Below are 13,054 nucleotides of genomic sequence, written 5' to 3'. Positions count from 1 at the left end.
AAGAAAGAAAGAAAGAAAGAAAGAAAGAAAGAAAGAAAGAAAAAGAAAGAAAGAAAAAGAAAGAAAGAAAGAAGAAAGAAAGAAAGAAAGAAAGAAAGAAAGAAAGAAAGAAGAAAGAAAAAACTATACCAGTTTACACCCTTACATGTAAACGTATATTAATACTAAATGTCTACTATCTGACAATGTCTTGATGTATATTTAATGTGCAATTTCTGATGACTTTTGATGTTGAGCAGTTTTTCAGATTGGCTTATTGACCATTTGGGCTCCCACCATTCAAAGCGCCTGTTTGCATCATTTGTCATTTTTTTATTGTGTCTTTTTAAAAAATTGACTTGGAGGACATTTTAAGATACTCTAGATGCTAACTCATTGCTGCTTATTTGCATTGCAAAAAATTTCTCCAATCTGCGTTTTGTCTTTAACTGTGTTCATAGTATCTTTTGTTGTAGAAAAGTTCTTAATTTTAATGAGGTCAAATTTATCAATCGTTTTCTGTAATTGGGAGCTTTCATGTCTTGTTTAAGATATCCGTCTCTTCCCAACCTGAAATCACAAAGATATTCTACTCTGTTTTCTTCTAAGAATTAAAGAAGTTTTGCTTTTCACATTGAGGTCTAATTTACAAAGAATTTTTGTCTGGTATCTATGATGACTGATTATCCAATTAAGATAATAATTTGTCCCAGCATCATTTATAAAATAGTCCTTCTTTTCCCAGCTAATGTAATGCAGCCTCCCTCATATATCAGGTTTCCAAATATGAGTGGGTTTATTTGCTGGACTCTAGTCTGTTTGCCTCCATGGGGCTACTTTTCTGTACCTGTGCTAATACCACACTGTCTTAATATGACTTTACAATAAATCTTCATATCTCATATGGAAAGTTCCCCCCTCCCCGTCCCCACCCCTCTTCACAATTATCTTAGCTTTCCCTTTTTTGGCAGGGGGGCTTTTCCATATTAATATTAGAATAAGCTTGTCAAGTTCCACAAAAAATTTCATAGGAATTTTCATTTGTACTGTATAGGATTTATAGATTAAATTCAGAAGAGCTGACACCTTTATGATAGTATCTTCCAACCCATGAATATTGCCCATGAACATTTAAAAATCTCCATTTATTCAGATCTTCTTTTTATGTTCTTCAATAATATTTTGTGATTTTTCTCCATAAAGGTCTCGCATATCTTTTGCTAGATTTATTCTTAAGTGCCTTAAATTTTATTGCAATTGTGAATGACGTTTTTTTCTGTTGTATTTTCTAATTGGTTATTACTTGTGCTATAGAAATATTATGCATTTTTTTATGTCAAATGCTTTCAGCAACTCTGCTGAGTTCTCTTTGTTAGTTCTCTATTTTTTTTTTTTCTGGATATTTTCATGGTAAATGATTCCTAGGACTTTCACCTCTGGAAGTAGACGGTGGTGACCCTGACAAGTCTGGTCACCACCATCAGCTCTATCCTGCAGGAGTTTAAGTGAAATCTCCAGGAGACCACGTGAGCTGAAACCAAAATGTGACGTTCGGAGCATACGGCAGAGATAGGGTTGCCCTGAATGCACGCGTCCATGCTTGTAAGCGATGCAAGATAAGTTTTTGGTCAGCAGCCAGGATGACCTAAACTCAAACCCCTGTAATAACCTGGGACCCTCAAAGTTGGCTACGGTGACACCAGCCCTGTTTTGGTACACCCCTCGGTATCCAGCAAAAGAAAATGCAAACATTTTCCAGAGAAGTTCATTCTCAATTAGGGCCCAAAGATTTCCACAGATTAATATCTATCAATGTGAACTCATAGTAAAAAAAATCTCCAGGGGCGCCTGGCTGGCTCAGTCGGTGGAGAGTGTGACTCTTGATCTCGGGGTTGTGGGTTCGAGCCCCACCTTGGGGGTAGAGATTACTTAAAAATAAAATCTTAAAAAAATAAAACCTCCAAGGAAAGCAAATTCCCATGGGTGAGAGGCAGGAGAAACAACCAGCAAGAAGGTTAATTCCCTCAGGATATCAGATCCTGGAATCATTAGATAGAGGGATAGAGTAACCATGTAGGGAGTATAAAGAAATGAGGGACCGAATCACCGAAATGGGCCAGCAATGAAAGATTATCAAAACTGGGGGGAACTGACCAATACTGATACACTTTGAGAAACGAAAAATATAATTTTATTATTATTTTTTAAAGATTTTATTTATTTGTCAGAGAGAGAGAGAGAGCACAGCAAGGGGAACGGCAGGCAGAGGGAGAAGCAGATTCCCCTCTGAGCAAGGAGCCCCATGTGGAGCTGAATCCCAGGACCCTGGGATCATGACCTGAGCTGAAGGCAGACGCTTAACGACTGAGCCACCAGGCGCCCCAAAAATATAATTTTATTTTATTTTATTTATTTTTATTTTTTAAAAAGATTTTATTTATTTATTTGACAGAGACAGAGCGAGAGAGGGAACACAAGCAGGGGGAGTGGGAGAGGGAGAAGCAGGCTTCTCGCGGGCCAGGGAGCCCGATGCGGCTCGATCCCAGGACCCTGGGACCATGACCCCAGCCGAAGGCAGACGCCCAACAACTGAGCCACCCAGGTGCCCCACCAAAAATATGATTTAAAATAAAAAAATTCAGGGCTCACTAGCAGATTGGACCCAACTGAAGACTTAGTTGAAAGATTAATGAACTAGAAGATCAATATGAGGAATTACCGATAATTCAGTCCAGACAAGGACATGGAACTAAAAAAGAGGTTATGAGATATTATGAGATAATCTGGTGTATGTTTGACAAAAGCCCAAGAGGAGAAAAGAGAATAGAGAATTGAAGAGATTATAGCTGAGAATTTTCTTAAAATTGATGAAAGACATCAATCTTCATTTATTCCAAGCAGGATGCATTAAGAAGAAAAACCCATCCCCAGTGTGGTGGATAGAATATCCACAATTCTTAGACACTTCTCCCTTCAAAAGTGGAGCTTAATTCCCTGTCCCTTGAATGTGGGTTTGGCGTAATGACTTCTACATCTCTTCATTTTTCTTCTCTGTTTTCCATTTCTTTTTTTTCCTGTTTTTTTTTTTTTAGAGAGGGGAGGGGCAGAGGAGAGAGAATCTTAAGCAGGCTCCCCACCCAGCACAGAGCCTGACATGGGGCTGGATCTCACGATCCTGAGATCCTGACCTGAGCAGAAATCCAGAGTCCGATGCTTAACCGGCTGAGCCACCCAGGCACCCCTCTATTTCCCATTTCTTTGTCCTTTCCTTCTTCTTTCTTGAGGATTTCCTCAATCTGACCTTCCAAGTCACTCTTCAGCCTGTAATTGCCCTGTGTCTTCTGGTATCTCAACTCTCATATATTTCATTTCTAATATTCTATTTTAACTATTACATTTTTCATACCCAGTGCTGTGTTTCTGCTTGGTTCTTTCTAATGTTTTCTTATTTTGTTTCATGTTACTAATATCTTGCTTTATCTTTCTATGCTCATGAGGCTAATTAGAAAATTTGGCCCATCTGTTCTAATATTTATGCTTCTGATGGAATCTGAAATCCAATATGTTGTTTTTCTTTTGAAATATTTGTGCTCCTCGGTGCTCATTTTCCCCTGGGGCTCTGGTTCCTCTGTCAGACAATGAGGACACCCAGACTTTTGTGTTTGTCCATCCGCATTAGCTCTGTGGGCAGGGGGGTGGGCAGATGAGGTTTTGGGCAGAGAGCCCCAGACATCAGAAAACCTCAGTGCTCACCCCTCAAAACAACTTCTTGTATCACACACACACACATACACACGCGCATGCGTGCGCGCACACACACACACACACACACACACACACACCCATCTCCCCAGGGATTAGGAGGTGATACTTTGGAGATCATAATTTACCAGCCCTGGGGCTGTGCAGAGTGAAGGCTGAGGAAGAGACTATCCAGGGATGATTAGTCTCTGTTCTCCTCAGCTGCTCGCAGATAGAGAGCTTCTATTTCACTCCTGCTGACCCCTGGACCAGAAGTCCTACTCACAGCAACAATGCACAGAACAGGTACTATTTCTCCCCAAGTGATGGCAGGGGACAAGCAAGAGAGCAACTCCAACAGTTCCCAGGGGTTCCTCAGAGACTTCTTGGTTTTCTCCCCATACAGTTTCTCTGGCATTGATCTCCGCAGAAGGAGCCAGAAGCTGTGCTTGTTCAGCATCTTGGTAAGAGATGGAGCTGCATCCTGTTCTCATTTCATGGATGCAAAACCTCCTTTGCCTCTGAGTGTATTTATGATAGCTCTATTATTTTTTTCTTCTGATTTCCCTGTGTCTGCTGGCTTGCTTTGTCATGTTTTTTTGGCCCCTGTCTTTCATGTTAAAGGCTTTCTTCAGATGCTGATGATCCTTGCTTGTGTGTTGATGACCAAGAGTCAGAAACACAAAGCTGTTTGGAAGCTCTGAGCCCGTGGGAGTATGGCAGGTGGTGGTGTCAACCCTGAGCCTCTTTGTAGCATCCTCTGTTGGACCATTTGGTGTTGGCCTCGTGTTGCCAACTTTTTAGGTCTTTCATCTTGGGAACCTAGTAGGGAAGAAGGCAAGGCAGTTTCTGCATTCATAAAGCATATATTAACTAAATTCCTTCTTTCTTGGATACAGTCTCCATACCCTTGTACCTGGTCTTCTCCATCCCAAAAGTCATCCCCCAGATTTCTGCCAGTGTGGAAGAGGGCATTGCTCAGCAATTGAAGTTGGGGGGGGGGGGAGGCTGAGATCTAGGGTCCAGCTGTTTTCTAGGCAGCTTCCAACCACTTATCCCTGTGTACCCCCACCTGTCACACCCGGTCTCAGCAGTGTTGGAGCTGCCCGTTCCTGAGTCCGTTGAGGAAGCTAGGGGCTGAATGAGCTGGTGCCCCACCTAACCACCATCAATTTGTGGCATGGCCTTCTTGGACCTGTTGAGTCAGCAACTTCTTGTCCATCCTTGTTTTTTATTGTCTTTTTAGAGTTTAAGTTTCACCTTTTTTAAATCACAGAAACTTTCTTTTTGAAGTTAGCAGTTCATTGAATTTACTAACATATTTTATCAATGTCTGTGCCCTCCATTGGGTATTGCATGCCACATCTCCTTTTGGGTTCATTTCTCTTCTTGCTGAATTACTCTTTCTTGTGGAGAACATCCCGAGGGAGGTAAATTCTCTGTGTCTTTTTATGTCTGGAAATATCTTCATTTTGTCTTTGTTCCTGCATGACAATCTAGCTGCATTAAACTTAGGGCTTTAAACATACTACTCCATTGTCTTCTGGCAGATATTGTTGCTAATGGGAAGTCGGCTGAGAGTCTAATGGATGGGCCTCTAGATGTATTTTATCTTTTCTTTATAATAGCTGCCATGGTCTGAATGTTTGTGTCCCCCTAAAATTTGGATGTTGAAATTCCAACCCTTCAAGGTGATGGCATTTGGAAGTGGGGCCTTTGGGAGGCGCTTAAGTCATGAAGGTGGAGCCCTCGTGAATGGGATTAGTGCTCTTATATAAGAGACTCCAGAGGGATCCCTTGCCCCTTCCACTGTGTGAGGATATGACAAGAAGTCTGAGACCCAGAAGAGCGCCTTCATCCTACCGCACTGGCATGTGATCTCAGACCTCCAACCCCAGAACTGTGAGAAAAAGCCTTCTGTCCTTTATAAACCAGCCAGGCTGTGGTACTGTGTATAGCAGCCTGAATGGACTAGGTCAATAGCGTCTCTGATTGTCTCATTATTCTCCATATTCTGCAGTTTAGTACCATGTGTCTAGGTGTACACTTATTTTTCTTGACCTTGCTTGGCATCTGGAGTGCACTGATCATCAAAGGATTCGTGTCCTCTTCAATCCAGGAAATTCTCAGCTTTATCTCTCCAAATGTCACTTCTCCCTTCTCATCTTCTGAGACGCCTATTTTCATATGTTGGAGGTTCTTTCAATCATTGATGAGTCTTAATTAGCCCTATTTGAATCTCTTCATCTCACTACTGCATTCTAGGTTATTTTGTACTTTCTTCAAATTCACTAATATACTCTTTGTTTCAATTGTGGAACATATCCTATTACATTTTTTAATGGCTGACTTTTTTTCTCATTTCCAAAAGTCTACCTCTTGGTTCATTTTCACCTATTTGAATGTCTTGTTCTTTTTGAAAAATTTTTATTTAAAGATTTATTATTTATTTTAGAGATTGAGCACAAGTGGTAGGGGCAGAGGGAGAGGGAGAGAATCTCAAGTAGACTCTGTGCTCAGCACGGAGCCCATTGAGGGGCTCAGTCTCACAACCCTGAGATCAGGACCTGAACAGAAACCAAGAGTTGGATGTCTAACTGACTGCAGCACCCAGGTGCCCCTTAAAATTTTTTTATTTAATAGAAGGTATTCTTTCAGCCTTCTCCTTGAGCCCCTAAACACATTTATTAAAAAATATTTGTCAACCTATTCTATAAAATTAATGCTGTGTACATGACTTTGTCTTCTGATTATAGATTTTGTTGTCTTTCTTAGCATTAGAATTCCTTGTATGTTTTATTAACAAAAAATGGATTCCTCTATGTTTTATAATTTTCAGTGGAAAGTTTCACTGGTTTGGGTTTTTTTCTCCTCTCTCTGGCATTTTTTGTTGTTGTAGTTTCTACTTGGCACCCCAGGGACCCCAGTCCAGAACTAAATCTTTTAATAAATCATTGCCCCTGCCTTTGTGGAATTTAAATATATATATAATTTTTTTTTTTTAAGATCCCCAATGCGGGGATCGAACTCATGATCACGATGGTGAGATCAAGACCTGAGCCAAGATCAAGAGTCAGACGCTCAACTGACTGAGCCACCAGGGCACCCCTGTGAAGTTTAAATATTAATGGGTAAGGATAGAAAATAAACAAATCTATAATATGATAGGTAGTACTAAGTGCTATGGAGAAACTAAAGCAGGTTAAGGGGACAAGGGTTGCATAGGTGGGGGTTCATTTGAGCAGCGACCAGGATGCTGCTAGGATTCAGGCTGAAGCCAGCCTGCGAGAGCGGTGTCCCTTTGAAGGAGCCTGGCTCAGCTCTCTGCCCCCACCCCCTCGTGCAGCCCTCTCCCACTGGTTGCTAAACCTGAATACCGATATTCAGCCTTCAGCTGAGAACCATGAGCACCTCGGAGTGCAGGGAGCAGAGAGCCGAGGACTCCGCAGAATTTACTTTATTAAAGTGAAGCAAGGAGTCAGCAGTGGAGCCTGGGTGAGATGAAGTGGGTGACAAGGGAGCAGCCCTCCCCAGGCGTGGGTCTCCTGCTGGGACCCTCTGTTGGCAGGGACCATGGGCGGCTGGCAAGGCTGGGACAGGACAGCCTACTGAGGAGCCGCAGGGCTGCGGGCTGTGATGCTGGCTTGTGGCAGGAGAAAGAGGGGAGAAGGAAGGGGTCCTTCTAGGACCTCGGGGGGCAGGGGGGACCAAAGAGCCTATGGGGGACAGCAGTGGCCAGCAGCTGTGAGAGTTTGGGCCCCCATCAGCTTCGGCCCAGGTGGTGCACAGCTCCCTAGTGAGCATGTACTGAGCCCAGCCCTGGGTGACTCAGCCACTGCCCTTGAAGGGCCTAGATCCGCTCACCATGAAATAGCCACCTCCCCTATTACAGAGAAGAGGCGCCCTGGTGGTCCCAGCTGAGGTTAGCCAAGATGCGCAGTCCGGGCCTACCGGTAGAGGCCACTTTTAGGCAAACAGGCTTGCGGCATGGAACGCAGAAAGGGGCCTGCAGCGACCCCCTGGCTGCATACAGACAGGCCCATCAGGAGACCCACCTCAGAATACCCACGGGCCCTAACTAACCAATGGGCTACTTACTGCGAGGCACAGTTACCAAAAAGGGAGAATTCCATATATCGCCAGACCTCCTCATCTTCCCCCTTTAAAAACAGCCCCCGCCTGCAGCCTCGGGCGGACAGCCGGCCCCCTCTGCTCCCCAGCACTGTACTCAATGCACTCCTCTCGCCTTCGTTCTGCCTCAGGTGCATCCTTTCACTGCCCGCCGCACCCACCGGCTTCCACCCGAGAGTCGCCCCGCATTTGGGGGCTGCCCTCCCATTGGACAGACACCACATTTAGACCCCACGCTAAGGACTTAACAGAAGGACTCATTTAATCCTCAGGCTACCCTTGTGGTAATGCCTTAAGTAATCCCATTTCTCAGTGTAACTGGGAGGAAAAAGACGGTTGGAAGATTCATATTAAAAAAGAAAAAACACGAACGCTCTGAACTGTGTAAGACTGATGAATCACAGACGTGTACCTCTGAAACAAATAATACATTATATGTTAAAAAAAAAAAAAAGAAGATAGTAGGAAGGGAAAAATGAAGGGGGGGAATCGGAGGGGGAGATGAACCATGAGAGACTATGGACTCTGAGAAACAAACTGAGGGTTCTGGAGGGGAGGGGGATGGGAGGATGGGTTAGCCTGGTGATGGGTATTAAAGAGGGCACTATTGAACGGAGCACTGGGTGTTATACGCAAACAATGAATCATGGAACACTACATCAAAAACTAATGATGTAATTAATGTATGGTGATTAACATAACATAGTAAGATTAAAAAAAAAAAGATTTGCGTTAGAACTCCCCCCAAAAAAGAAAAAGAAAAAACAAGCTCAAATTAGAGTCATATGGCCCCCACAACAGCAAACCAAGACTTACAGTTTCAACCCATTCCAGGAATGTGACCTATTTTTTATGTAAACATGTATTTTTTATTAAGTAAACTTGACGCCAACGTGGGGCTCAGATTTGTGACCCTGATTTCAACAGTCCTATGCTATACGGACTGAGCCAGCCAGGAGCAGAGGAATGCGATCTATTTTTTTTTTTTAAGATTTTATTTATTTATTTGACAGAAAGAGAGTATAAGCAGGGGGAGTGGGAGCAGACCGAAGGTGAGGGAGAAGCAGGCTCCCCGAGGAGCAGGGCGCCCCGTGCGTAGCTCCATCCCGGGACCCTGGGATCATGACCAGAGCTGAAGGCGCGGAGGAATGCGGTCAATCTGAAATTTTCAGATCAGCCCTAGTGAAGTCATTTGCATGATAAAAACCCTGCCCACCCCTTCTCCCCAAAAGGAAGTCCTGGCCTGAAACAGTCTACTTTTTCCAATACTTCTTACCCCCACCCTCCTTCCTATAAAAACGTTCATATGTACAGCTCCTCAGAGTACCTCTCTACTTGCTAGAGGAGATGTGGCCCTATTCAGGAATCGCTTTAAAAAGCCAATTAGATGTCCAGATTTACTTGTTTGGATTTTGTGTTTTAACACTAAGCGCCTGCACATCCCCCAGCTGGGTAACAGGGACTTGGACTTGGGTCTACAGAACTACAAGCCCTGCTCAGCCACCACGACGGGGAGGGGCATCAGGGGGTGCTGGTTAGGGAGGCCTCCTGGAGAAGAAATGCCCAAGACGGGGAGGGTTGAGCAGCCTGAACAAGCCTGTGTCTGGGCAAGGGGGCCGGGGGGCGGAGGGGGGGGAACCTAGCTCGAGGGAAGGAGTGTCCCTCCTGGGGTTTGAAGCAATTCGCCCTGCCCAGCTGCCATCTCACCTGCCCTCTGGCCCTGACCCGGTCCTTAACCTGAAACACTCCCTGTGAACTGGCCCAGGGTAAGGAAATTCCCTGGGGCTTGAGTCCCTCCTAGCTGTGCCTTTGAGAAGAGACAGGTAACCCAGAGCCGGTGGGACTACCGCTCCCACCACCCATCCCATCCCACCCCTCAGGCATTTCTTTTCCGGAGGGCACAAAGCTCTGAGCGAGCGTTGCTCTCTTCCAGAGGCTTCTTTTAATATGTAAATATCTGGGGAGGGAATAAGGTGGAATAGAAGTTAAACCTCGAATTTCTCAGTATAACTGAGCTTACAATGCATTTATTCAATCAACAAAAACTTATTAGGGGTCTGCTGTGCTTCCCAAGTAAAGCCCGTCCCCCCGAGGGGCGTGGTTTGCTGGGGCCCCACCTGGTCGGGGAACCCCGCGGTCCAGGCGGTCCATCCGCAGCCCCGCGCCCGCCTAGACCGCAGGCGCTGAGCTCGCGCGCCCCCTCGTGGGGCCTCCAGCCACTGCGCGGTCTGGCCGGGCCCCAGCGACCCCGGAGTCGGCGGGAGGCTCACCCTGGGCAGGAGGACGGAGGGTCCCTCCAAAGCCAGGGGAGGAGCGGGGGCGAGGGCCTGGCCCGGTTCCACGATCCAGATGCCTCGCCCCCTCAGCCCATCCTGGACGCTGGTGGCAAACCCCTAGCTGCCTGCAAAAGGGCCCCTTCTTCCTCCTTCATGCCTGGCCCCCAGCTCACCCTTTCTGGGTTTTCATTTCATTTCCAGCAGAAAATGAGTGACTCAGGAACAATCCAGTCTGATCCAGACTAAGAAAATTCTCTTAGTCAAACTCCTTCAAGGTCTTCACCAATTTTCAGTAAGTCAGACTTGAAAATTGCACCGAGCTTGCAGTTCAAGGCGTCAGACACACTTCTCTCTGCCCCACGTGGGCTCCGTTAATATGATGAAATGCGGATGAAAGAAATCAAACAAGACCTAACTACTTGGGGAGACATACTGTGTTCACAGATTGGAAGACTCAACACGGTGAAGACGTCAGTTCTCAACAAATTGATCTATAGGTTTGTTGCCATTTCTATTAAAATCCCAGCAAGCTTTCTTGCAGAAATAGACAAGGTTATTCTAAAGTTTATATGGAAATGCACAAGCCCTCTAGGAGCTAAAATAATCTTGAAAAAGAAGAATAATACAGTGGGAGGAATCACCCTAGCTGATACTAAGGCTTAGTATATAGCTAAAGTAATCAATACTGTGTGGTATCGCCAAAGGGATAGACATACAGGTCAAGGGAACAGAATAGAGAACCCCGAAATAGACCCAACGCAAAGATGGTGGACTGGTGTTTTACAGATGTACAATTACAATGAAGAAAGATTGCCTTTTCGACAAATGCTGGAGCAACTAGGTATGTATAGTCCAAGAAATGAACCTTGAGCTAGGTCTCACACCTTATACCAAAAGTAATTCAAAATGAATCACATAGGTAATTGTAACATGTAAAAACTATACAACTTTTAGGAGAAATGTAGGAGATAACCTTCAGGATCTAGGGCTAAGCCAAAAGTTCTTCTACTTGGCACCAAAAGGAGGATCCAGAAAAGGAACAACTGACACACTGGATTTCATCAACACTGAAAACTGTAGTTCAGAGACAGACCCATTTGAAAGGATGAAGACAAGCTACGGATTGAGAGAAAAGAGCTGCAAATCATAAATCTGACCCTCAAAGGGGGCTCGCTAACTCCTGGCATTCCTTCTTCATTTTCCTGTTTGATTCACTCTCCTCAAATCTCGAGCTCTTCCTCACCTTCTGCTGATGGCTGCCCTTGCTTCATGTCTCACTGAGAACGCATGATCACTTGGGAGAGGGCTCCCACGTTCCCACGTTCCCACGTTCCCACCACAGCAGCTGCCTCCCACACTCTGCCTTCTCCCCGGGAGGGGACACAGAGATGGGCAGCCCTTCCCTTTGGCTCATAATATTCCAGCCCTTCTGCCAACTCAGACACTTTCCTCTGCAATTATCCCCTCTCTCTTCCATTGTACATCAAAATGTTCTCTCTATTGGAGCCTTCCTATTAGCATACAAATATGCCATAATAACAGTAATTTTTAAAGAAAAAAAAATACTCCCTTGACCTCATATCCCACCTCCAGGCATGAGCTCATTTCTCTGATATCTTCTGCCTCAAAACTCAAAAGATCCATCTACATGGTGGCTGTCTTCACTTACTTGTTCAGTGTTTATTTTTATTATGAAAAAGGTTTTATTGTAAATAAATATTCACCAAAGTGAGAGAATGGTACAAGAAAATCCCATATACCCATTACAAGTTGCCTTGTATCCCCCCCCATTCATATGTTGAGGTCCTAACCCCCAGTACTTCAGAATGTGGCCATATTTGGAGAGGTACTTTTAAAGAGGTAATTAAGGTAAAATGAAGTCATATGGGTGGTCTCTAATTCGATCGGATTAGTGTCCTCAGAAGGAGAGGAGACTGGGGCACAAACACCTCAGACCAAGGGATGACTGTGTGAGGGCCTGCGAGAGGTGGCATCTACAAGCCCAGGGGAGGGGTCTCAGAAGAACCAAACCTTGATCTTGGATTTCTAGCCTCCACAACTGTGAGAAAATAGATTTCTGTTGTTTAAGGCTGTGGTATTTTGCTATGGCAGCCTGGGTTGTCTAATATAATACCCATCACCCAGATTCAATAATTATCAAAAGTTTTTCTCGGCTTGATTATTCTATCCCCTTTTTCTGAAGTATTTTATTTTTAAGAAGATTTTATTTTTAAGTAATCTATAGACCCAATGTAGGGCTTGAATTTACAAGCCCGAGATCAAGAGTCACATGTTCTACTGACTGAGCCAGCCGGGCGCCCCCTTTTCTGAAGTATTTTAAAGCCAACCCCAGAGCTCATGTTATTTTGCTCCCATGGGCTTGAATGTGCGTCTGGGGGAGGAAAGCACATTTCCTTACAAAATCCCAATGGCTTTTTCACACTTAGAATATTAGCAAGAACTACTTAGTAATATCTAATAGTCCTTATTCATATTTCCTGGATTGCCTTTAAAATGTCTTTTCAGAGCCACCTGGCTGGTTCAGTTGGTGGTACGTGCAACTCTGGATCTCAGGGTTGTGAGTTTGAGCCTCATGTTGGGTGTAGAGAATACTTAAAAATAAAATCTTTTTATAAATAAATAAATAAATAAATATTTATTAAATAAAATGTGTCTTTAGAGCTGTTCTGTTGGAATCAAGATCCACACTGGTTTATTGTGTCTCTTATATCCCTTTTGTCTAGATTAGACATCCCTGAATCCTGCCCTTTTTCATCTGACGGACATACTGAGAAAACCTAGTCAGTTGTGCCATACAACAGCCCACTTTCTTGATTTGTCTGCTGGCTTTCTCATCCGTGTATTCTTTCGTGTGTCTTTGTTGTTTTCTTTTTCCTTTTGTTTTCAAATATTTCAAACATAAGAAA

General features: G+C 44.3%; 1 long non-coding RNA gene across 1 annotated transcript in view; it reads left to right on the top strand.

Annotated features, from left to right (window-relative positions):
* Positions 1-10,473, top strand: part of LOC118533856 (uncharacterized) — a 29,548-nt gene extending 19,075 nt beyond the window's left edge. The window contains exon 3 of the long non-coding RNA XR_004916396.2: positions 10,329-10,473. This is a non-coding gene — a long non-coding RNA (uncharacterized LOC118533856). The remainder of the gene's footprint in view (positions 1-10,328) is intronic.
* Positions 10,474-13,054: the final 2,581 nt, after the last annotated feature.

The sequence above is a fragment of the Halichoerus grypus genome, chromosome 12 (assembly GCF_964656455.1).
Source record: "Halichoerus grypus chromosome 12, mHalGry1.hap1.1, whole genome shotgun sequence".
NCBI lineage: Eukaryota > Metazoa > Chordata > Mammalia > Carnivora > Phocidae > Halichoerus > Halichoerus grypus.
This window is presented reverse-complemented; position numbering and strand designations above follow the sequence as displayed.